We start from the raw sequence: 26,111 nt of genomic DNA, 5'->3' as shown, positions 1-26,111 counted from the left end.
GTATGGTAGTGAACCATGGACTGTGAGAAAACTGGAACAGAAGAGAATCGAAGCATTTGAGATGTGGTACTACAGACGAATGTTGAAAATGAGGTGGACTGATAAGGTAAGGAATAAGGAGGTTATGCGCAGAATCGGAGAGGTAAGGAATATGTGGAAAACACTGACATGGAGAAGGGACGGAATGATACGACATCTGTTAAGACATGAGGGAATGACTACCCTGGTAATAGAGGGAGCTGTAGAGAGCAAACACTGTAGAGTAAGACAATTGAGGATGTAGGCTGCAGGTGATACTCTGAGATGAAGAGATTAGCACAGGAGAGGGGGACTGCATCAAACCAGTCAGAAGACTGATGATAATTAAAAAAATAAAAAGAAGCACGTCGTGACAGCTGTCCCATCTACACATCGTAACAGCCGGCCGTGGAGTGCGCTATGGCCAGCTGTCTTGGGGGTTAAGGCAGCACGCAGTAGGAAAATCTCATGTAGTCTGCAACAGACAGCTACCTAATGGATCGACAGTTTGTTCCTGTCCAAGGCTGTTTAAGTGTTTTAAACTGTAGCAAAGGGAATTTACAATGTGCTTCTTTGTACTCTCTACCAATTACAGCCATGAGATGTCAGCTAACAAATAATTTATGGAACAGTTGCTGCATTGTTTTTAACAACATTCTGCTGTATGTATTGGTTCAAATGGCTCTCAGCACTATGGGACTTAACATCTGAGGTCATTAGTCCCCTAGAACGTAGAACTACTTAACCCTAACCAACCTAAGGACATCATACACATCGATGCCCGAGGCAAGATTCGAACCTGCGACCTTAGCGGTCGCGCGGTTCCAGACTCAAGCGCCTAGAACCACTCGGCCATCACGGCCGGCTGCTGTATGTCTACTGAGGTAATAGGAATACATGCAAGTTGACTGTTTTTTTTGGATGCTTTCCTAGAAAAGAGATCCATTTGTCTCTAAATCTGCATCAAACGATGATAGAAATTAGATGAAGCAAGCAGCTGAGTGGGGTTGTAATGAAGTATGACTTAATGTTAGACTGGCGATGCATTCTAGAGAGAGAGAGAGGTCAACTCATATACAATTGTGTGTTCCGTGTATTAGTTAGTGCACTGTCTACCTGCAATTGGTAATAGCAAACTTCCCCATATCTCAATCAGTAGAGGACTTCCAATGCACGCGTGATGAATCATGTATATCAAACCGACGGAAAACGTATTTCAGCACTCTACTGTAGATGAATGAAGATGTATCTAAAGTATTTCATTTCCCTGCCACATCTTGGACATAAATCGAGTCTTCAGTTTCATAACTGCAGTGATTCTAAGTCATTGGCAGGGGTTTGTGAGGTACCGCAATCCCTGTGTATGCATTTGCTTGACACATGTGTGTGGAAGAGACTGTGTTCTGTTCACGGAGTTAGTGCAGCATGGCGTGAAATTTCACATGTCAAACACCACTGCTAAGCATTCGTCTATTTCCTCATAAGAAGCCGTTGTTCATGCATTTTCCGTTGCTGACTATTATTTCATAGGACTGATGCGAGCATTGCGTAATTTCTGAAATGTAATTGGATGTGAACAGTAGGTACTGTACACCTCTTTAAATCTATATAGTGCATGTGCCCCAATGAAATTCTACTTTTTTTTTCCTTTGGTGTAGAAGATAGTAGTTTTACCATCTTAAAGTTTTTCATCACACTGAGTGGATATAAAACTTGCATGGTGAATGTATATCAGGGGTTGAAAAACTATTTGCTATATTGGTGTGTTGACAACATTGCATTTCACACGACTAACATATCGTAAACAACACTGCTTTAACATTATAGCATGCTTAAGTGTAAAACTGTGTAGCCTTAGGAGAATGCCTTTATGTTCTACGATCACTTCTCTCTCTTCAGTACCTTCTTGGTATGGAATCCAGACGCTACAACAATTCTACAGAATTAATAGCACAACTGATTTACGTAAAACGTTTTAAATCCCTTCCACATGGAGCTCCAGCATGCATAAATCATATGTTTCTTCTTCTTATTCTTAATCATCTGTTATATAACCGCCGGCCGCGGTAGACGTGCGGTTCTAGGCGCTTCAGTCTGGAACCGAGCGACCGCTACGGTCGCAGGTTCGAATCCTGCCTCGGGCATGGATGTGTGTGATGTCCTTAGGCTGGTTAGGTTTAAGTAGTTCTAAGTTCTAGGGGACTGATGACCACAGATGTTAAGTCCCATAGTGCTCAGAGCCATTTTTTTGTTATATCACCAAACACTCTCAGATGTATCAGCCTCACATCTACTGTACATAATGAGTGCTAACCTCCTCAGCATGCACCCCTCTAGAGAGATCATGTGTAATTGTATTGGCGATGTGAGCAAGATTGGTACGGAACAGTTTCCATGTAACTAAGCTCATTCTGTTCCTTCATGAGACATCAGATGTAGCGGGTACAGTAACCTCCTACTTATGGTCAGTTCCAGATTAAATCGGAGACAATATTGCAGTGAGGGTTGGTTAAAGAGGGACGAAAAGATATAAGATGCATATAGAGAGACCATCTAGAGTATTTTTCATGATCTTTAGCTGATGGGTTCAACGAAGGAGCAGCTCATTTCCAAATAGAGGACATAGTACTGCTATGCATATGATTCGTTTGTTGGGGTGGTAATTATCAAAGGTGATCGTGAGGTCTTTCAATCTCTTACTCTATCGTACTAACACGAGAATACTTCGTGACTCCCATCCATACGGGGGTCAATCGTAATAAAATAGCAGAAAATTTATAAAGCGTTTCGGCTAAGGAACGTAATTTTTCCACCTCCTCTATGCTGCTGATCATTTCCCAAACTACGAGACCGTATTTGTGTCATGTGATGTGGGCAGTGTAACAGGATTCACGATATGTCCACATTCATACAGCACTCCCCAGAGTAACAGGGGTCTTGGTTTAATAATGACAGAAACATGCTACAATACCACTGGCTGATAGCATGACGAGATTGAAGCCATGGGACGGTTTGTTGACGTGAGAAATTGTCGAGAGCAATGATTTTGAACCGAGTTATTGCGTAAAATGCATCGAAATTACGGAAAACCTGTTAAAATTGCGAAATTGATGCAAAATACGTAAAACTGAGGAAAAATTACGAAAAAAATATGGATGAATGAGGATGGTTAGATGTTCGTTTGGGTGTATGAAAAATCATTCCATTTCATTCCTCTTCCTGTTGTGGTAGAGCTGTGTAATGGAAGTCACCGAGGACTTCAAACCACATGGTGCAGATCAGTGCTGGACTCCAGCAAATGCGCTATACATTGAACCGTGGATCATTCTAAAGATACCGTAACGACAGAGTGCGTGTGGGAATACCAATAGCCAATATGTATCACATCAGTACAACACTCAAGCTGAAATCTGGAATCCGATCCATTTATTTACGACATCCCAAGAGCAAAATACTTAATCTGTTCTCGATTCTGATTGGCTGGAAGACCTCTGGTGGCGGGGTAGCAAGGAGAGGGCTGTGGTGATGTTTTCGTAGAAGTTAGCTGGTCATTTCTAAGTTACTTTTTCTACATTAGGTGTGTCATTTCTTCCTTCTCTAGAATATTATGACTATCGTGCAAGAAAGTACGTTAAAATAAATAAAAGAGTGAGCGCTTTTTAACTGTAATTAGGATTTTTGTTCCCCGACAAATGTGTGATAATGATAATGTGTTGGGAGGGTTTCGCTACTGGGAAGCTGAGGTAAGCCGCGCAAAACGACACCTAGTTGCTGTGAGTGTGAACATACAATAATTTTCGAACTCTATACACCTACGAATGATCGACACGCTACTTTTCAGGCATGTTATGCTGCTGGAACGTAACGTTACTATGGTAGCGTTCCGACATAGCACCAGACATGTGTGGGAAGTGACTAGACTACCATTCCTGTAGAAAAATTATGTATGTCTAGCTATAAAGGGAGGATGGATTTGACGTGAGGGAATGTGATTTCAAGGCATTGACCATTAGGGGTGATAAATTCATTGTGTAAATACCTGCGCAATCCAGCAATGCAAGAGTTCGACTGGATCTGTTACATTGTGCAAACAGGGCAGCAAATGCAGAACGTCCTTTCATCGGACCTCCTATTCAGATCCTCACGGTCTTTGTAGGACTACCACTGCAGTGTTTATTACATTACGCCAACCCATGTCAGTCAACCTTTTCGTCCACGAGTGCGCTGTGATTATCACGTAGTTCCAAAAGCCTGTGATTTACAAATTTTTGAGAGAGCTTGGCGAGCTGCAGCACCTTCTGGAAGTACTGACTGAAAATACCTATAGTTTATTCTCGAATTTTATTGGCTGGAAGTCCTAAATGTCAAATAATTTGATGGATCTGAGGAGAATCGAGGCACCTAGCCGGTGTGAGTGTGGGCACACCATAAGTTTTGGACGCTAAACGCGTATAAACTATAATCACACTGTTCGTCTGGAGTGTACAGTTACTGTGGTCAATGTTCGATAAGTGCTAAGAAAATGGGATGGGTGGGACCATACTTGGTCATAAGGGAGGAACAGATTTGTCGCGGAAAACTGCGATTTCAGTGCATCGGTATCCGTATGTGGTATGAAAGATTTTACGTGGAACATTATGTTTGACCATACGGAGGATATAGATTTATGTGGGAAATTAATATTTCCAGAGCCACAGTCGTCAGGAGGAGGTATTTCCGATACTTTGTTCATTCTCGAATGTCACCATATTGTTGCTGCTATCGTAATATTTAATTGTAATCACACCGATAATTATATAGCTGCATTCCTAGGATGAGTCTGCTTGGTGTGTGACCGCGTGGCGGAGGTACCCTTTTGACGAAAAGAAGGGACATTTCCAGCTTAAGGTGCGAATCTCGCGAACTGGCATGGTGGTGTGAGAGGGTGCAGTTTCTAACTGTTTCACCCTCTGGTTGGGTGAATAGTGAACTAATGGTATGTATTGGGCAGCCAACGCAATCACGTGTGTTATCAGTATTCTCCGATTTTTACGAAGAAATTTGATGAGATTCAATATAGCGAGTGTTTGCACTGGACGGTTATACCTCCTCCATGCAAACTGACCAACTGACTGCTTGGCGGTCATGGTAACAGTCTCTAGGGCCTCTATGAATCCGCGTTGTGCGAACAGGAAACAGTATTTTCAGGCAGCAATGAGATTCAAACTTTGAGAGAAAGTTCTAGAAAACCTTGTCTGACAATGTGGTGGTCATGTGTCATACTTCTTTGACAGGGCTGGAGACTTCAGTAAGACAAGTTGATATAAGTCTCTCTAAATTTGTGTGCCGCCGGTCCAGCAGCTCCAAGAGTTCCAGAACCGTCTTGTGCGACTGCGAGGTGGCGTGATTACTGACGCCACACTTCTTTGTTGGGGATGTAATGAGGCAAGTCAATAGAATTCTCTCTTTGTGTCATCCATCTGGCACGTCGGAAGGTTGCAAAAGCCTCTTAATTGATTCTGAGGTATTCTGACATTCCACACATTTACCATCTTTATTTGGTTGAGAGAACATCGACTGTGATGTGTTGTCTGCCTCGAGACGGTGAAACACCGGTGGAAGAGACATTTGATGGTTCTCTAGACATGAGAAACAAATACGGTTATGAGTCTTAGAACGTTGGTTGACTCTGTAATGTATGAGGACGATCTGGAATCTGGGATACCATTGAGTTGGTGTTTGTTAAAAAATACGAGTGAAAGTACCTGATTCCCCTATTTTCGAGTTTTCACGTAAACATTTTCGCTAAGAGATACGTTTCTAGTTACTTAATGGTTTTCAACACTTCCCACTAAAATGGGACCTCGCTAAAGTTTTGGCTCTCTAGAGATATAATTTTCACTCTTTTTATCTTCGGACTTACACTGCGCAGGTGATCGACAGCGTACTGCTATGTGGTTAATATCTAGAAAATCGCGTAAATGGTATGATATTCCGGCAAAAAATGTGAAAATACACGAAATGCTGGAAATTTTCATATCCTACAAGAGAATTTCAGCATAAAGGTGTCACAAATGTCGTCGTTTACTGGCGTGTAGAATCACATATTGTAGCTCATGTCGGTTTCGGGATTGGTAAATTAATTCGCGATTGATGAAGCATTTCTCATAGATAGAGATTAGAAAGAAAATATTCTTGTAATTTCAGAGTCTGGACACGGTCGCAACTCGCTGTAGAAACCACAGTAGCAAGAAGGCTGGGCCGGAAACACTACCGTTAGCAGATGCCTCTGTGCTGGAGGACCAGACGAATTGCGTTTACTACAGCAAAGTAGCGATCTGGCGTGGTGGTACAATCGTTTGTGATGATATAGTGTGGTTGGAGATCAGTTTCACGCTGAAAAATCCAAACTTCCCTCGACAGTAGCAGAGTAGTGTAATTGGTTATGTGTCTTTGGGAATGGTTTCCGTATACCATGATCGGTAGACCACTTTGTTGGGTTTAATAGTCAGTGCAATATAACTGCTGTATATTTTTTTCGATTTGTACCAAAATAGTTTTCCGCTGAAAGTTTCGTAATTTGTCGGTCTGTAGAAAGTGGTGGACAGTGCTCCTGCACCAGCAGCAACATTTTGGACGATAATTTCAGTAAGAACGAAACCGATGAAGCTGCTGCCGTCTACATCAAAGCCACTGGCTGTTTTAACTCATGAGCTCTCTAGGAAGGTCTTTGTCATAATTCTGCCCTCTCCCAGGATAGTCTTTTGCCGTCTATGTCAAAGCAGCCGGCTTCACAATTTTCGTCAGATTCACAGATGTCTTTGAAGAATGGGGCAGCTCCTGGAAGCATCGTTCTTTGTCGGTAAGATGTTTGGCATTACTTTTAAGGGAGGCCTTCGAAAGCGCCGCCTTCGGGTGAGGCGGTTCCCGCTTGTATCCCTCTACGACTCACCCCTGGTGCAAGTATGGCTTTGAAACAGCCGCTGAATGGTGAGGCACTTCCGATGGTTAGCGTTCTTTGTCTGTGTTCGCCGATCTTCCTAGGACGACCTTTGAAGCTGTTGTCGCTTTAGAGTTGGGTGGTTCCGACGGTCTACACCATAAAGGATTCTGGTATTCGCTTAGGAACATTTAGCTTCTCTGTATTTTACTGTCCTCAAAGGAAGTCGCCTCTTTAGCCCACAAAGCACCCTCCGTCCCCCCCCCCCCCCCCCCCTCACTCATCGAGATCGTCCAGTGTCTCCCAGCCGAGTGCATAAACACAACCATAGCGCTGGTAGTTCGCGTTACTACTAGGGTCTTCGTCTCGCCCTGTATCGTAATCAAAATACATTACTATAGGGGTTCCGCAAGGTAGCATATTAGGACCAATACTGTTCCTGATATACATCAATGACTTTCCCCCTAGTGTTATGGTGAAAAAATTGTCTTCACTGATGACAGCAATGTTATAGTCACTGAGAAAACAAGAGAACTCCTTGCTGAGAAAGGAAATGAAACTCTCAAGGAAGTTTGTGATTGGTCAATAAGCAATACAGTAACATTGAACATAAAAAACTAATGCCATGAATTTCAGTTTGAAGAGGACCAATGACAATTTTAATAAAATGTAGATGTCACCTCTATAGACTGTGTAACAAATGCAAAATTTCTGGGAATTAATATTGATTCTTAACTGAAGTGGTGTGAACACGTAAATGTACATACAAACAGAATTTCAACAGCATTTTATGCTCTTACAAACCTATCATCAGTGTGTAATATGCAGTGTCTTTTAGTTACATATTAATGATACTTACACTCAATTCTTAGCTATGGCATTCTTTTTTGGGGAACAAATGCACAAAATATGAATTTTAAAACTCCAGAAAAGAGTCAAAAGAAAATAACCAAAAATACTAGCCGAGTTCATTATAAAGATCTGTTCAAAACATTGGGGTTCAAAACACTGGGGATTTTAATTGCTCCTTGTGAATACATTTACCAGTCAGCTGTACACCTCAAAAATAACGTTGGTAATTACTGCACGAACAGCTCTGTCCATGACCATGCAATAGAGAAAGACTTAACTTACATTTACCAAGAAAAAATAAACATAAAACACAAAATAGCATTTTCTACCAAGAAATCAAACTGTACAATAAATTACCAAAAGAGATTAAAGATATTGCAAAAATACACTTATTTAAAAAGGCAGCTGAAAAGTACCTGTTATGCAATAAATTTTATACATTGAAGGATTACTTAGATAAAACAGAGTAGGCATTTGATAAAAAATGGTATACAAATAAATAATAATAATAATGATTATAAAATATCCAACATTCCACTAGCACATTCACTTTATGTTTTTTTCCTTCTTTTTCCTTTCTAGAAATATACCCTCAAGCTACACATAGCGCAGTACTAAAACCTCTTCCGCTTTCTGATCTCCAAATCTCACTCATTATGGATGGATACTGAATCAGTTTTTCAGGACAGCATATAGGAAGTTGCGGTACAGAAAATGGCCCAGAGATCACCAGTGTGTGTGTGTGTGTGTGTGTGTGTGTGTGTGTGTGTGTGTGTGTTTGTATGTGTAGTGAGTGAAGTGTTATGAAACAATGTATATATAGTGCATGCAGTGACTGATAGTGAGATATGAGTGAACAGTGTGGCTTTACATTATTTAATAAGTTATTTGTAAAAAGAAGTTTTGTATACCACGAGTAAATCTAATGACTGTCTCTAACTAGAAGTCTGTAAATATATGTGTATACTAATTAGCTTATTTTAAATTTATCTAAACTTGTAAATGTTTTGACATGTCCTATATTCCTGTAAAAAGAGATCCACAGATGAACAAAGCTGCTGCTACTACTACTACTATTAGCGACAGCTGTCCATAGGGCACTCTGCCACCAGCTGTCACGACGCATAGACATCAGGAGCTACATGTTCTCACCCTTCTGCAGACACCACGTGCATGAGATTGTGAAGATGGTATGGAGTCGAGCCCTGGTGTGCTGCAGTGATGGAGGTTTTTCTAGCCCAGCACATTGGCTCCAAGTTGGTAGTGAAGGGTTCACGTATTATTCGACTTGTACATTTTAAATCATCTTTGCCACATTGGCATTGTTTTTGAATCATATAACGATATGTAATTAGAATATTTAGTTGCCAATACATGCATCTCGCACACAAACAGCTGAGCTTTTCCCTCAAAATAAATAAAGGAAAGACTGTATCTTCCTCTGCAGCAGCCCAGTACAGACTTTTCCCTACCAGTTCCAAAGTAGTGGAGGAGGAGGGGAAAGTGAGGTGAATGGTAGGCAGGAGAGGGGAGGGGAAGTTGGGGGAGGGGGTGTCTGACAGCACCCTCTGGTGGTGGTATTGTGAACTAGGGATCCAAAATTGGAAATCCTTGCCATCATATTTTGAAATTTCAACAATTTATGAATTTACAACAACTTTTTCAATTTACATACTTAATTAAATTAATTTGTATATCAATTTAATTAATTTACATAATTAATTTAATTAATTTGTGTATCAATTTAATTGATTTGCTTATCAACTTAATTGCGACGTCTGCCGCATATAGACTCCATGGAGAGGGGTTGGTGGACCACTCAAGAAGAGCTGCTATCTTGAATAAATTTAACAGCAATACAGAATGCACCAGGATTAACATTGCACTCCTACTACCATTTCATAATCTAAAACATGGTCATGAACTATGCCTGCAACTGGTGGTGTCATTTACTTCCATTCACTTACTAAAGAACTGTTGCACCTACCTACATATAACTGACACCTTCAAACGAGATTGACCACATGGTGGCGGTTGAAAACTGTCTGGGTTGCCTTATCTCTCCCCTACTCCCTTCATAAATTCAAACGCCGTTTTTGATGCAATGTAGTACTACTTATGCGTTTCAGAACCGTTTCGCCTTACTCCTATTTCCTGCCGAAATCTGTGTTTCCTCTCAACTAATGGGTTAGAGGGTGCACCTATGACAAGATGAGAGGAAATGTAAATTTGGCGGAATAGGTGAGTAATTAGACATTCCATTATTGACGCCTTTAATGAAAAACATGAAACACTTCTGGAACGTAAATAAACATTATATTCCAGCAGGAATAGGAGTTTTAATTTGTGAAAGAAATATTTATATCAATTTTTTCTGGGTGGTCAATGCAACCTTGATAAATTTAAAGAAAGACTTCGTTTCACCACCCTACCTCTATCTTAAAACTGTATTAAGCGCTACAAGTTTCGAGTGTGGCTCAGTTTCAAGGGCCTCTGTAACATATATGGACACATCACCCTAGTCAAATAAAAATTGCATGCTATATGTGATTAGGCACATCACGCGATTTTTATTTCATGAGGGCGATGTATCCATGCATGCTATAAATGCACTTGCAAATGAGCCACTTTCATGACTAGTGATGTTTAACAAGGTCTAATAATTTTAAGACACAGTCTTGTAGTACCTTGTCTTTCTTCGAATATTTATATAATTGCTGCCAAAAATGGCCACAGCAACGAACTTGCTAAATCTCTCCCGGCTGCCTCTAGAATGGTAAAGAGCAGTTGTGCCACGTTTGCCTAGGGATGATTGGAAACCATAATTCGTAGGCTGCGCTTAAAATCTGTGTTGTTGACAGCAGGCGACCACTCGAGGTAGTCCTCCAACGTTGGGTTTCTCATGAGAGTGTTTGGATGTTCAAGTGGCTTCGCTGTTATGTACCCAAATTTGGCTGCCCTTTTTGTCACTAAGTGGAAATACCCGCATAGTCTAAAGTTGAAATGACCCTTCGGACCATGTTGACAGATTGAACGATTGCAAGGGGACTTAAGCTCTTACAGCATGGTCCGCTGTTTATGGAAGGGATCCTAAATCTAATGTGGTGCTGGTCGCTGAATATGCAGAGACTGGGATCAGTTTGAATGATTTCCCTTCCACAGACTTGAATGCAGTTTTAGTAACTATGTGTAACGGAAGCTGTAATAATTTATTGGGTGACCCTAAGAAACGAGTCGTGGTGTGCCCCTATGCACTTTATTGTTAAACGAAAATGAACCAGGATTATCGAACTTAAATTAAACACGGAGTTGTAGATTATGATTTTTTACAAAAAGATAGGCTAATAATTAACATAATAGGAAGTACGTAGATTGCCACTCTCCTCTATAGGAAATTATATGATTGTATGCCATACAAATAAGAAAAACGAAATTATGCCACTTGGAACAAGATTGAACAAAGGAACATACGCCTTGTTGGGATGAGAGTGTGGACTGTTCACCACTATACGAAGACATCACACATATTGAATTGCGATCATTTCATTTGATTGATGGTTGCCGCAAGCTAAATTGTAGTGCAACTCCTGTGGAAAGGAAGTGGATATCTGATTTGAGCCAAAGTCAGTGAATATTTAATTGATTCTCTATTTCATTCCCTGAAATTAGAAAGTTGACGCGTCTAATGAATGAAACGAGCACTCCAAGCGTTTCAGGGCGGACTGTGTACTCTTACCAAACAAACTCTACGTCCGCAAAACTTACCACAAAGGGCAAGAACCCGAAAGCCAGCACCCGTCTCTTCACCACAGAAGACTTCCCGTCAGTCACATAATCCGTGCCAGAATGCCAATCTCTTCTCTCCAGTCACCTCGAAAGTTCGCTGCCCTCTCTCTCCTAAGAGTTAAGTTGCTGTTCCTCCAATCAAGGAATCTGAGTTAAAGAATTTGAAAAAGTTCTTGTTGAATTCCCATATTACAAGGCTGACCGATGTACGGAAAGCTGCAGTCTTGCTCTCACAACACACATTTTAATACTGCCGGTGAATAGCTGCTGAGCTCTTGGTTTACCATGGCCTGCTGTTTTGTCCGTGTCTATGTTGGTACGTGAAGCTACCAATAATAAATCACTTTTCAAACTTCTGTTCATGCTAAGCGTCACTGTTCTGCAATCCAGCATGTCGTTACGCTGGCTGTTAATCGCGGTAGACCAGGAAACATATCTTCACAGTCACTGTTCAAATTGCGACTACGACAAAGCGAAATCCTCTAGCAAATATTTTGTCCATTCGACTGTCGAGATGGTTGTGAGTCCAATGGCTTCATAAGTTTCATTACTCAGGAGTTGCTTCCCAGATGTAGCGCTTTCTTGTTGAATGGAGTCCAAATACGGCAAAAATTTATTCTGAAGTCATTCCTACCTTTCGTCTTCAATTGAAAGGTATTGCACTCTGTCATCATTGTCAATACGTGTATGATGTGATGTACTGCTGACATCATGAAGTGTTTACTATTTGAACACGTGCTCCATATATTTTATTGCAGCTCCTGAAGAAGTAAACCCAAACCTTTCTTGTGAATGAGACTACTGTCGCTAAGAAAATTTAGTATGGCAATTACTTCTGGTGAAAATACCTGTCTCGCACGCTTAGCATTCATCTTCTCGATGTTTGTGGGATCACCGTGTTTCCTAGAAAGGAAACTAGCAGGTTTTATAATTTATGAAGCTTGTATTGCGTACAACTATTTTATGTATTCCCCAGAAATGATTCCCTAAACATCAAACATACTTCTTTCTACAAGGAGAAACCTCAAATTCGTTAAAATGTGACACTGGTTGAAAGCTGTAATGAGCAGCAGTTAACAGTTTTCTAGATGTGCCACTTTAGGAGACAGTGATTTACTTTCACACAACCTTTTCATCATTTTGACGTTTATTTTGCGATTGGCTGTTAAAAAGCGCAACAGAAAAAAACCCACACTGTTCTATTTCGTGAATCGCAGATAATCTAAGCTTATGCAGATATACACCAAAGAGCTGCTTAGTGAAGAAATACGCTGCTGACAATCTGAACTTCGTTGAAAGTCCGCTTATCATGAAGCGCAACAAACGATAGGCTGAACTGGTAATTTTCTTTGCACACATTGTTGTGTCTCACTACCATTCTCAAGCTGTGGCACTGTATCTCGTTCTCCGAAAAATGCTTCCAATTTCCAGTCATACTGGAGTTGTTGCTTAACTGACAAATCTTCAGTTACTGTGCTACAGAACTGCTCCGCCTTTTTTAGATAGCTAGCTTCTGCTTCCAATCTTGACATTATCAAAGGTATAACTGCAGTTTCTTGCGAAATATCATCAACAAAACCAGAAAGAGTACGACTATTGGGTATGGCTCCGAGCACTATGCGACTTAATTTCTGAGATCATCAATCGCCTAGAACTTAGAACTAATTAAACCTAACTAACCTAAGGACATCACACACATCCATGCCCGAGGCAGGATTCGAACCTGCGACCGTAGCGGTCGCTCGGTTCCAGACGACTATTGGGTAATATCAACGTAAAATATCTGGCATATTTGTAACCGTTGGGCGAGTAGTATTGTCAAATGACGCACTGTTTTATTACTTCGTCAGTCCAGCGAGGAAATATTTTAATAACATTTTTTATTTGCTCCATTAAGAATTTTATTTTAGGCATCTTACTTTCTTTTGCTTTCATACTGTGCAAGTAGTTCTAACAGCAGGCGAATGTGCCATTCCTGGCTCTTTAGTTTGTTGTTTAATCTCCTTGTTTTAGATTTTTGTGATCTTAGTTCTTTTTCCAAGGCTTTTAGTTTGGAGAGCACGTCGTATTCTGTTTGAACTGCAGCTTCTGTGAATGCATTTAATGGAACAATTGTGTCTGTTTCTTCTGCAGGGCTTGCGCTTGTTTCACATTTACGACACATTAGATTACTTGGTTGCTTTCCAGTTTGTCACCTGGACAATGCTGCTACTGGAATTTTATGGTGAAAATAATTTGGAAATCTGCTGGAAATACTACCTGTTCACAGAATCTGTCTATTGGAACCTGATTTATAGTCTGCCCCGATAAAATGTTGACTGCAAACTACTGACGAAATTGTCAGCGAATTTGCCTTGAATTTATCTCGAGCAGTCCCTCTTAACCAAGCATTTCTTAGGTCGTTATCAGTCGGAAATTCATGGTAACTTACGCCACTAGTTTTAACTTTTTCCTTTTTACAGAACGGCAGACTTCAATAGGGCATCTGTAAGGAATAGTGAGTGTATATTATATATCACAGAAACGTAGTCTCAATACACTTTTATTGCAAATTTTCAACACTGTCAGCAACAAGCAGAACGCTACTACAAATGTAGATGTTACAGCAATATTTTCAGCGTTATATGATTTCTATATTGCTTGCCTTCGTTAAAGACTGACTGCAATTCAAACATAACAAATCCACTAAATCATATGTTACGTATTCACAATTCGTAGTCTACATAAGCACTTGTGATTTTGACACTAACAGTTTAGTAGTATGCAGGCTATGGGCTGGGGAACAGTGGGTGCGTGGCGCCAAGTGCAGGAGAAGTTGCGAAGTCTACGGACACGCTCAGCCCCATTTGATCTCGGAAAGTGCCGAGGCTCTTAGAACATACTAGCGGGCTATGGTGAAACACTCAGACCTCACGCTGTGGTGTTCCCTAGCGCAGTCAAATAACCAGAGTATAATATCATGCCGTCGCCTCAGCAGTCCACACAACCATCATGAGCAGACAGCCGCGGGACACTGTAATAAAGCCAGGCAATGTGGCGTCGTCCTTTGGTCAGCTAAGCCAGTTCCTATGATACTTCTGACCTTGCCGCCCCCTGTCCGAGGTCACCTTGGTCTCGAACTGTGGAAATTACAGTGGTCTTAGCCCAGGACAGACTTCAACACCAGAAGTAAAGTTGGAGTAAGAATCGAATACTAAACTGAAATAATATGACAATCAAAAAGTTATTACTAGGGCACTAAAGTTTAGAAGACACGATATAATGAGCATTACTCAAGGAGGACCGATTACACCATGAATTAAGCTGAAACACTTAGTAAATGATGAAACGACAGTCAGGGACTACCCTACCATGATTCACAATCTACTGAAACCGCATTGTCTCGTTCATGACTGGAGACACGGAGCGCTGTATTGAACAGCCCTGAGAATGTGGGAGATTTTCCATGATTAAAGACTATCGAGAAATCGTCAGCAAATGAAGAGCAGGGAGTGGTAACGTTTGAAGCCCCAAAAAACATAACACATCATCCTGAATTTATTTAAGAAGTTGTGCCAACGTTCACTATGAATTTTTTTACACGTGAAATTTGACAAACTCAAATGTATGAAACCTAAGAAAATTAGTGATACACATTTACAATTTCTACTCTGAGTAACATCAATTTCAGACTAAAAATATGACCTGGCGTAGAGCTTGACCTCAATAAAACATTTTCAATCCAGGTAATACTAAAACAGACAGAAAATCTTTTCAGTACACAATAATACATCAGACATCAATAAACATTTGATTGCCACATGAGTTATGACCTGTAACCTAGCCAAATCACAACAGGCAATGAACTAATAAAAATACAATGTAAAATATAACCATTATGTAAAATATAAACATTACGTAGATCAGATGAAGATTATTTAAACTCTTATAAATAGTTAGAGGGTACCTCAGTACAGTGCCTATGACTAGAAGAATTAGTCAAATATAGCGGGGACGATCGACTTCGGTTTATTGGGACAATTATAGGTAAGAGTGATTCATCTGTAAATAATATCGCATATAGGACGCAAGTGCTACCTATTGTTGACTGTCTGGGATCCGCACAAGATCGGATTAAAGGAAGACATCGAAGCAAATCACAGGAAGGCTGCTACATTTGCTACCGGTAGATTAGAGCTAAACGCAAGTATTACGAAGATAGCAACTCAAATAGGAATACCTGGAGGGAAGGCGACGTTCTTTTCGAGAAACACAACTGAGAAAATTTAGAGAACCGGCAGTTGATGCTGACAGTAGAGCGATTTTGCTGCCGCCAACATGCAATTCGCCTAAGTGCAACGAAGATAAGATAGGAGAAATTACGGCTTATACGGAGGCATATAGATAGTCGCTTTTTCCTTGGTCTATTTGTGAGTGGAAGAGGAAAGAAAATGACTAGTAGTAGTACATGGTATCTTCTGCCACGCACCGTACGATTGCTCGCTTAGTGTGTATGTAGATGTAGATGCTGAGTTAGAATAAGACAGACTGCAAGTTTCAGCCACGTGAAAACGTACAAATGTATGCCGGTTTATTTTAAGCTGTGGTAGCTTACAGGGTGGTAATAATGAAAATTTCGCTGCCTGAGAGGGCCCCCGTGAAATAAGGGTGACTGCATGGCAATGAAACTCTGTGGAAACATATCTTTAGCCCATGTGGAAGAAATAGCGAATAAATCTTTGAAGGAAACAACTTTTAATTTCCACGTGAGAGTGTGAAATTTGTTAATTGCGTATCATATGTACCTTCAAGGTTGCAAACGTTACTCAATGCTTTCAGGATGAGATTTTCACTTTGCAGCGGAATGTGCGCTGATATGAAACTTCCTGGCAGATTAAAACTGTGTGCCGGACCGAGACTCGAACTCCGGACCTTTGCCTTTTGTGGACAAGTGCTCTACCAACTATGCTACCCAAGCACGACTCACGCCCCCTCCTCACAGCTTTACTTCTGCCAGTACCTCGTCTCCTACCTTCCAAACTTTACAGGAGAGCTTCTGTAAAGTTGACCCATGTTGACTTTCTGCAAATGTAATGCACACTGGTGGTTGCGTTTCAGCTCCATGTCGCCGTACTGGTACCAGCGCCTAACGGCAAGTCATTGACATTAACACTGCTAACAACACAGATCTTGTATCGTACAGAATTAACATCATTCCTATAAAGTAGATGTCTACAAAAACTCAAGTAGTGAAAGCTTAACTTATCCCGGCGAATTGAATGTTCCAACAACTTACGGATTTGCTGCCGGGTGACATCGTCGACCACCGCCGATATTTCGACAGGAGCACACCCTGCCATTCTCAAGGCACAAATACAAGGAGGAAGAAATGTGCAAGGAAATTTAATACCTCGGTTCACAGAGGAGAAACAAGGAAGATACCACACACACAACAAGTGTCAACACAAACAAAGATGACCAACACCAGAAATATCGATAGCGACTAATCAACAGGTGAGTTAACACTAATTCTTTCCCTCTGCTTTTTATGAGAGACAGAGCCGGATGCCAAGCAGCATTTAAACAAAATCCACCATCTCTGTTAATAAGGTTGCTTGATAGTTTGATTTCAACAGCTTCCTTAAAAACACTATCCCAATAGTTGGACGGGCAAGCCAGAATCTCCGTGTTGTATTCCATAGGATGACCGGTGTCAAGGCAGTGTTCTGCAATAGCGGATTTGCTCGGCTGTTGTAAGCGTGTGTGACGCTTATGTTCAATACACCGGTCTTCCACATCCCTGATTCTCTGACCAATATATGATATGCCACAACTGCAAGGAATACGATAGAGCCCAGCCTTACGCAAACAGAGATCATCTTTTACGGACGCCAACAGGGCCTTAATCTTAGAAGGTGGTCGAAAAACACATTTCACATCATATTTCCGCAGAATACGGCCAATCCTGTTGGAAATGCTTTCTGCGTAAGGCAAAAAGGCCGTAGACTTAGGTGCCACTTCGTTGCTATCATCAAAAGAGAAAGACTAATAACCTCCTGAAAAAAAAATTCTTTGTCATAGGAGACTATCAAGAGTCTTAATTCTTACTGTGCTGTACCGCCTAGATTATATGGCCCCCCTAACGTCCATAAAGAGGCTGTCCCGTAGAGGCATATTGTTTCTAATATTGGTGCTCCGACTTATCGTGTAGCTAAACATCTTGCTAGTTTGTTGAGCCCACTAGTAGGTAGGTATGAACACCACATTAAGAACTCTGCAGATTTCTTACGTCGATTGCAGGGATTGCGTTTGATTGACTCTGATATTTTAGTCAGTTTTGATGTGGCCAGTGCGTTGAAGGGTTCTTGTTCTAGACACCGGGAAACCATGCCAGCAAAGATTGTTACATTACATAGAGAATTTTGTAAATTACTCCCATAGACGTGAATGTAACATCTAGACGACATTTGATTTACACACTGTCCGTTGCCGACACTAGTATGTTATCCATAAATAACGCCAAATTCGTCGTGAATTGGGCACTGAATAGAAACCGATAGTGGGAACAAGAAGTCAATTTATCTATACGAAGAGCACCAAGGTGTGACTGGCAGCAATTCATGTGATATGTGACACAAGACTGGACTAGCAGTTGCCTGCGTGGCCTCGGTCTCGTGAGAGCGGATGGCACACGTGACGTGCTGCATTCGCCCCTGTAAGCCCCTGGCGGTGATGATTGATCTCAAGATGCAGCGCCTCCGAGCTGCTGTCGGTATGCACAGCTGACGGGAAGACTAAACTTTCCGCCTACACCAAGATACGGTAAACATAACAAAAGAAGCAAAACGAGAACCACTTCTGAAACGATTGGCGATAACACTATGAGGTTTATCATGATCGAGAATGTTTTGAACAGCTTAGTAACATTCTTGATACACGTATTTAATTTTTCTCTCGCCGATTTATACCATTCAATTGCAAAGGAGTATAGTTCGACTCATTACTAAGAACGAAAGCCGACAATCAACGCGTTATTACCGGGCAAACTGCATCTTTCCAGTTGTATCCAAAGCCCCGGTACATATTTTTCAGGGATGTATTGAGAGAATATATATGCAAATGAAACTTATATCACATACATGCGTCCGGCTGTTGCAAATGCCGAGGCTTAAACACTGTACTAATCAGTGTAACTGATAACCTGTAGTACTTACTAAATAAACACGAGCTCGCAATACTGACAATAATAGATTACACCAAAACATTCCACGCCAGATCTTCGACATACTGCTCAGAAAATAAAACAGCTATACTTTTGAGATATAGCACTGAAGTGGCTTGAAAACTGCTTGATAAACAGACAATAGAGTGTAGTCTGTCTAAGTAAAAGGTCATCCTGGAACCATGTTGCCTCAGGAGTTCCACAGGAATTAACGATGGGCCACTATTCTTCTCCTTGTATGTCAATGACTTCCCGTCGGTTCGGTCCTCCTGTACACAATATTTCCAATATCATAATATACAAAGACCTTGTCTTTGAAAAGGTCAATCACAGAAGCTGGACAGACAAATAACGGTAGAAGGAAGAACGTGGAAGACAAAATTTTCCATGAAAAGACAGGAATACAGGAATTTAAGTAACTTAGGAATGAAATAAATAGGAAGTGGGGAGAAACCAAGGCGAAATAGCTGCAGGAAAAGTGCGGAAAAGTCGAAAAAAGTTTTCGTGAGAAGGACTGATTCAGCACGTGGAAAAGTCAGTACAACCTTCGGTAAAATTAAAAGTAAAGGCGTTCACATCAAAAGTGAAATTGGTATTCCACTCTTAAACGCGGAGGACAAAGTGAGTAGACAGAAAGAGTGCAACGAAGACCTCTATGGGTGGGAGGATTTGTCTGACGTAAATACAAGAAGAAATGAAAGTCGACATGGAACACAGAGGATATTCAGTATCACTCAGTTTAACAGAGCTTTCGAAAGCTTGTGATCAAATTAGGTGGAAGATACAGACAATGTTTTTCCGGAATTTCTAACGTCGTTGGTGGTGCTGATAATGACTATTCCAATTAGTATGTGGAGTCTACGAGAGTGGAAATGTGCCGTGACATTCCCAGAAAGATATCATCCACACAATACCGAAGAAGGCAAGGGACTATGCAAGAGAGAACTACAGCGAAATCAACTTGACAGCTAATGGAGCCAAGTTTCTGACAAGAATAATATACAGAAGAATGTGAAATAAAACCGAGAACATGATGATCATTTTGGTATTAGTAAAGGAAAGACATCAAGGGGCTGTTCTGATGTTGCGCTCGATAATGGAAGCAAAACTTAACAAAATCGCTACACTTTCATAGAAGTTGTTGACTCATAAAAACATTCGACAGTGTAAAAACGATGTAAGATTTTGGCAGGCCAACAGTCGAACACCGTCTGTTCCGAGGCAGGCCAGAACAGCAAGGACAACATACGTTCTTCCATTATCTTCTTGAGTGATGTCACGGAGACGAGAAGGTAGGACGCGGCGATGGCCTTAACAAGCAGAGGTGTTCGAGTCGTCAACCTAATGGGAACCCACTCCATACCGCCAGATGCTTGGACCGTATAATGATGACAAATGTTATTTGGCAATATTCGTTCTCCTCTGATCCTCGAAACACGGACACATCATCGCGGTGCTGTCTCCACAACCTGCGGTCGCGTAAAAGACGACATAGTGCCACCTCTGTGTCCAATGTTGCCGCTGAGCCATTCGCGGCTGGTGCGCCACTCTCTCTGTTGACTCTTCAAGATGAGCTGCATAAATGTTCGCTATGTTTGTATTACGTGGTAGTCTACGCGTCGTCACACTCACCGTCTGGATACTGTCTTGCTGCAAACAGGTCCGTTTCCCCTATTCAAGGCGCGTGACGTGGCTGTACGATACCGTATGGCCAAACGAACTGTATGTCCTCTCGGGCGCTAGTCGCGTGCGGTCGCCGAGACCCTGCATGATTTTGAGTGTGGCAGTACTGAACAAATCGATTCTACATTCGAATGACAGTCGTGGAATCGTGATCAACGCGTGCAGCAGTACCATGGAATGATAAATCGATCTCGATAGGCCACGATCCTGCTGCTGTCGAGTTACATCACGCCCTGGTAGGCGTTTCTTCTTGTTACAAGAGGCATAACACGATCTTCTCACAAACAAACAACATTAATTTTGTTTCCTGACATGATCAATTAATAATTACAAAATTAATTATCCCTAGACATCAGTCTACATTTCACACAGCTGTTACGTTAACTATACACCAGGGGCGGCCAAGAATTCGGATTACAAGCCGCGCCCTGGCACGAGTGCCATAGCGCTCAGCCTCGCTACATATTCTCCCCGCCGCCGGGGCACGCTGTCTGAACGCTAGGAGGCGTAAGACGTGGAAACTTATAATACGCTGCATTTAAATATAACGTACTCGCACTGCGAACAACTTCGTTTGATATTACACATTTCTCAATACCATTGACTACAAGCAAAACAAATTTTCAGCATTATTTGATTATTTTTGGCAAGCTGAAGGCAAAATATAATTTTTATCTGGTACGAACTGTCGGCATACGGACAGACCCTGAGAATTTCACACATTTTTGCACCTACGTAATAGTGCGTTTAGTTTCATAAACAAAAAAGGCGTTTCGCACAAATATGTCGAGCGTAGAACTTTTGCAACCTCATTACGGAGACATGGAAACTCTACTGGAGAAAAGCAACGTAGACGTTTTGGACAGTTTTAATGAAAAAACAATTTGTCATTAAAATGGGAATTACCTACCAGATCAGCCACTTGCACATGGACTCTTTCAACTGGAACAGCTCGAAGACAGATGTAAGATTGGCAGTGTTCTCAAACCGTTTAGAAAATTGTCCTTGTAATTCTTTCAAGGTCACAATGAATTCTTCAAATGTCTCGTTTTCTTTAACAGCAGTGAGCTTAAGGAACTGAACTGTGTTTGTCAGACGCTGCCCCTTCTAAAACGCGATTGTCTTAAAAATGAGAATGAATTCGTTTCTCACGTTCCCTTGTCTTACTGTGGGCAGTGTGCAGTCAAGTCTACTTAAAATGAAAGATCTGCAATCCATTCCGGATGTTGTAATTTTCGTTTCTGCACTTCCTTTTTGTTCATAAGTTCAACAACCGCAGTTTTAAATCGAAAACAGTTGCAGACATACACCTCGACTTAACCAACGTACTTGTCACTAATATACACTGAAGAGCCAATGAAACTGGTACGCCTACTTAATATCGTACAGGGCCCCCGAACACGCAGAAGTGCCACAACACAACGTGGCATCGACTCGACTAATGTGTGAAGTACATAGATCTGGACAGAAATGACACCATGAATCCTCCACGGATGTCCATAAATCCATAATAGTATGAGTGGGTGGAGGGCTCGTCCGAGCAGTACGTTGCAAGGTATCTGAGTTATGCTGAATAATGTTCATGTCTGGGGAGTTTGGTGTCCAGCGGAAGTGTTTAAGCTGGAGCCACTCTGTAGCAATTCTGGATGTGTGAAGGTGTCGCATTTTCCGGCTGAAATTTCCCAAGTCCGTCAGAATGTACGTTGGACATGAACGGATGCAGGTGATCAGACAGAATGCTTTCGTAAGTGTCACCTGCCAGAGACGTATCTAAACGTATTAGGGGTCCCATATCACTCTAACTGCACACGTTCCACACCATTACAGTGCCTCCACCACCTTGAACAATCCCTGCTGACATGCAGGGTCCATGGATTCATGACATTGTCTCGACCAGACATCAACAGTTCAATGTCGGAGTTGAAGGGCCCAGACGAGGCGTAAAGCTTTGTGACGTGCAGTCATCAAGAGTGCATGAGTGGGCCTTCGTCTCCGAAAACCCATATCGATGATTTCGTTGAATGTTTCACGCTCTGACACTTGGTGAACACCCATAACTGAAATCAACACCAATTTTCTGAAAGGTTGTACTTCTGCCACTTTGAACGATTCTCTTCAGCCATTGTTGGTCCCGCTCTTGGAAGATCTTTTTCCAGCAGCAGCGATGTCGGAAATCTGATGTTTTACTGGATTCCTGATATTCACGGTACACTCGTGAAATGGTCGCACGGGGAAATCCCCACTTCATCGCTACCTCGGAGATGCTCTGTACCATCGCCCATGCGCCAGCTATAACGCCACGTTCAGACCCACTTGAATCTTGATAACCTGCCATTGTAGCAGCAGAAACCGATCTGACAATTGCGGCAGACACTTGTCGTCTTACGTAGGCGTTGCTGACCGCAGCCCCGTATTCTGCCTGTTTAAATATCTCTGTATTATACCAGTTTTTTTGGCGCTTCAGTATATAGAGTCTCAATGCACGTCTTTCCTTCGAAAACTGTTGTACCTGACAATGAAATAATGAGTGCAACTGCACAAATTTTACTATTAGTACCACAAATTTCTTCGCGTGCTACACGCCTGCAAATTTAGCACAAAGTGCTTCTTAACGTACTCAGTCTGTCGATAGTTGTAACTTTTTGCTCACATTGTCAACTAAATCCTTGAACTCTTCCTGCATGGTATTTTAATATCTGCAAAAGGCGATTGTTGGGAGGACGGGAGTACAGATAGTTCTGTGTCAGGGGACACACTGCCAGTTCTCTTCGTAAGGATGGTAGTGACCTGTTGTAGTCGGTAGATGCAACAGCTGACTGCCGTATACGGCTCCTGCTTAATGAGCCGGCACACCGGCCACACACCTGTACCTTGCGGGTTGCCGTCTAGCCACACACCGCAACTGATGCTTCTCGACTTCCCTGCGCCATCTGCTGCAGTTGTGAAGGCACCAATCACCGGACACGGCCGACACTATTTCGCACCCGCAAGCCGTGTGACATCGGCCATTTTCTGATATCCATACGCCGGCGGGATTTAAACGACCGCCGCCTGCAGCTCTGTAGCAGACTAATGCCAAGTCATGCCTAGTCTGATGCTGAATTAACGACGAATCTATGATGCAACACTGCCGGACGGAGACAATGCCAGTATACCATGGATCGTGACCGCGACCAATTCAGGCCTTGCAGAGTAGTCGATGGTGACATACTTTGTGCTTACTCTCGCATCTCTGTAGAATTGTACAGGTCTATTACAAATGATTGAAGCGATTTCATAAATTCACTGTAGCTCCATTCATTGACATATGGTCACGACACACTACAGATACGTAGAAAAACTCATAAAGTTTTGTTCGGCTGAAGCCGCACTTCAGGTTTCTGCCGCCAGAGCGCTCGAGAGCGCAGTGAGACAAAATGGCGACAGGAGCCGAGAAAGCGTATGTCGTGCTTCAAATGCACTCACATCAGTCAGTCATAACAGTGCAACGACACTTCAGGACGAAGTTCAACAAAGATCCACCAACTGCTAACTCCATTCGGCGATGGTATGCGCAGTTTAAAGCTTCTGGATGCCTCTGTAAGGGGAAATCAACGGGTCGGCCTGCAGTGAGCGAAGAAACGGTTGAACGCGTGCGAGCAAGTTTCACGCGTATCCCGCGGAAGTCGTGAATAAAGCAAGCAGGGAGCTAAACGTACCACAGCCGACGGTTTGGAAAATCTTACGGAAAAGGCTAAAGCAGAAGCCTTACCGTTTACAATTGCTACAAGCCCTGACACGCGATGACAAAGTCAAACGCTTTGAATTTTTGGCGCGATTGCAATAGCTCATGGAAGAGGATGCGTTCAGTGCGAAACTTGTTTTCAGTGATGAAGCAACATTTTTTTCTTAATGGTGAAGTGAACAGACACAATGTGCGAATCTGGGCGGTAGAGAATCCTCACGCGTTCGTGCAGCAAATTCGCAATTCACCAAAAGTTAACGTGTTTTGTGCAATCTCAAGGTTTAAAGTTTACGGCCCCTTTTTCTTCTGCGAAAAGAACGTTACAGGACACGTGTATCTGGACATGCTGGAAAATTGGCTCACGCCACAACTGGAGACCGACAGCGCCGACTTCATCTTTCAACAGGATGGTGCTCCACCGCACTTCCATCATGATGTTCAGCATTTCTTAAACAGGAGATTGGAAAACCGATGGATCGGTCGTGGTGGAGATCATGATCAACAATTCATGTCATGGCCTCCACGCTCTCCCGACTTAACCCCATGCGATTTCTTTCTGTGGGGTTATGTGAAAGATTCAGTGTTTAAACCTCCTCTACCAAAAAACGTGCGAGAACTGCGAGCTCGCATCAACGATGCTTTCGAACTCATTGATGGGGACATGCTGTGCCAAGTATGGGAGGAACTTGATTATCGGCTTGATGTCTGCCGAATCACTAAAGGGGCACATATCGAACATTTGTGAATGCCTAAAAAAACTTTTTTAGTTTTTGTATGTGTGTGCAAAGCATTGGAAAAATATCTCAAATAATAAAGTTATTGTAGAGCTGTGAAATCGCTTCAATCATTTGTAATAACCCTGTACTTAATGAGTGACAGTCTTATTAGATGAGGACTATCTCTTGTGTTCTTTCATAGAGAATGAGTACTCTGTTGTTCATGCTTTTTGTTGCTTTCTTATAGAAATAAATTTCTAGGGTTCATTGCTACTTGGTTACCTATTTGTTTCCTGCGTGCACGATCCCGCAACAGGACACTTCACTGACGCCGCACGCCCGTTCCTAGCCTGCTGCTGGTACAGCGGTTGTCGCACGCGATGGCGCCGCCCTGGTAGTACCGCGATGCCACGGCATTTGGTGAAGGCGGCACGTTTTGGTCGGACCTACACGCCGAACTGGAAGATGCTCTGTCGTCTCCCATTAACCACCGTTCTTCTTCATCAGTCGAAATGTGATGACCGTTGTCGTGTGGCCGTGTCGTACGACGATCTTGCTAGGGAGTCTACCTAGACTAAACCTGCCGTGTGGCGGCGCTCGGTCTGCAATCACTGATAGTGGTGACACGCGGGTCCGACGTATACTAACGGACCGCGGCCGATTTAAAGGCTACCACAAAGCAAGTGTGGTGTCTGGCGGTGACACCACAAGCACTATGTGATTTAACTGCTGCAACATTACTACAGTTATACAATTTCTAGACCTACAATTTATATAGACATTAGGTTACATCCTACAGACATACTGACTTTGTTATTGATTTCTGTAATATGTATTACAGACGTACTTACATGACAGTGTTCTTACTGTTTTTCATAGTGGTTTACTGAGTCATGTGTCTCTCCTATATAATTTTCAGCCTGTTTAGTACTCTTTAATTAAAGTACACAAAGCCGCGTGGAGTGGCCGCTCGGTTAGAGGTGGCCTGTCGCTAATTGCGCGGCCCCTCCTGCCGGAGGTTCGAGTCCTCCCTCGGACACGGGTGTGTGTGTTGTCCTTAGCGTAAGTTAGTTTAAGTAGTGTGTAAGTCGAGGGACCGATGACCTTAGCGGTTTGCTCCCTTAGGAATTCACACTCATTTGAAAGTTTTTGAAACTGCAGGCACGCCGCGTTAAGGCATGCCATTATGTGTATGTACATTGTGAATGTGAA

Source organism: Schistocerca americana, chromosome 4, assembly GCF_021461395.2.
Source record: "Schistocerca americana isolate TAMUIC-IGC-003095 chromosome 4, iqSchAmer2.1, whole genome shotgun sequence".
NCBI lineage: Eukaryota > Metazoa > Arthropoda > Insecta > Orthoptera > Acrididae > Schistocerca > Schistocerca americana.
Note: the sequence above shows the minus strand (reverse complement) of the source record.